The following is a 1,597-nucleotide window of genomic DNA, read 5'->3' as shown; positions in this document are numbered from 1 at the left end:
TAAGATCAGCGTCTCAGGAAGAAGTAACTCACAGGGTCTTTCATTAGTTAAATACAAAAAGTATTTTATTTGATGTTTCGGGTATTACTCAGTTTTCAAAAATAAGCATAATAATAAACAGTGTACTCACCCCCTTTAATACCCCTGCACACTAAACATTAGTGCGGCGCTCACTCTGCCCCCCGGCAGTTACCCAACGTCACATGACACTACGCCATGCGAGAAGTCATGGCAACAAGACGCTCTGATATGAGCGCTGTGTGTGTACTTAAAAACATAGAAAAACATAATGTCAGGAGCCATTGCCTTTACAGAAAGTGATGATATCACACAGGTGTCTAGGGCATATAATTTGTTACACTACTGGGAGAAGGTGTTATTTCATATCACTACACAAGACAGTATTATATGGCAGTAATAAACTAGTGACATATCATTAGCACTGGAATCCCCAAATTGCATTCACATTTGTACAGACTCAAAGGTTAAATTTGTATACAGTCAAGAAGAAAAATATATAATATGGTATATTGTACAATGTACGTAAAAGTCCTACCGTATGGTAATGTTTTTCTATTTATGTCTCATTATAGTAGGGGTGTTTGGCTAACACTGGGGTAGCTTATTAGTGCAATCTAGGAGATATTTATATCTATCTATATCTCAAATACATAACCTATCGTGGCAATAGATGTGTGTTAGGGCATACATGCTATACCTCAAAGTAGTGGAATTACACGGGTATATAGTTGGGGCTCAGTATATGTAGACAGTTCTGCAAAATATATGAAATGTTTGCAACACTGTTTCAGGAAACAACATATTGCAGTCTATGAAACTTAATATAATACGGTTGAGTAGACAAAACACCTATACTATCCGTATACTATGTGTGGTTGAAGGGACCCCAGATAGCAAATAGCTATCTATAGACAACAATGCCAGTCCAAATGGACATTGAGCCCCCTAGGGGTCATGGTCCCTAGGTTAAAAAATCCATCGTGTCTCCCTTTGCAAGAGGAGTTTTTTCCCTATCATTCCCACTAGTCAACGGGGAATGTGGTCTATAATAATGTACTTAAGATCTGTAACTCTGTGTCCGGCTTCAGCAAAATGCTGAGCCACCGGCTGATCAGACGTTCCTTTGTCTATTGCTGCACGTATTGTGGACCGGTGGTTCGCCATCCTGGTCATCAGGTCATCCACCGTCTTGCCCACACACTCTGTGTGTGGAATGTTTTATTTGGGCAAGACGGTGGACAACCTGAGGACCAGGATAGCGAACCACCGGTCCGCAATACATGCAGACACGATGGATTTTCAACCTAGGGACCATGACCCCTAGGGGGCTCAATGTACATTTGGACTGGCATTGTTGTCTATAGATAGCTATTTGCTATCTGGGGTTCTTTCAACCACACATAGTATACGGATAGTATTGGTGTTTTGTCTACTCAACAGTATTATATTAAGTTTCATAGACCGCAATATGTTGTTTCCTGAAACAGTGTTGCAAACATTTCATATATTTTGCAGAATTGTCTACATATACTGAGCCCCAACTATATACCCAACTATATACCCGTGTAATTCCATT

The sequence above is a fragment of the Bombina bombina genome, chromosome 5 (assembly GCF_027579735.1).
Source record: "Bombina bombina isolate aBomBom1 chromosome 5, aBomBom1.pri, whole genome shotgun sequence".
NCBI classification, from domain to species: Eukaryota; Metazoa; Chordata; class Amphibia; order Anura; family Bombinatoridae; genus Bombina; species Bombina bombina.
This window is presented reverse-complemented; position numbering follows the sequence as displayed.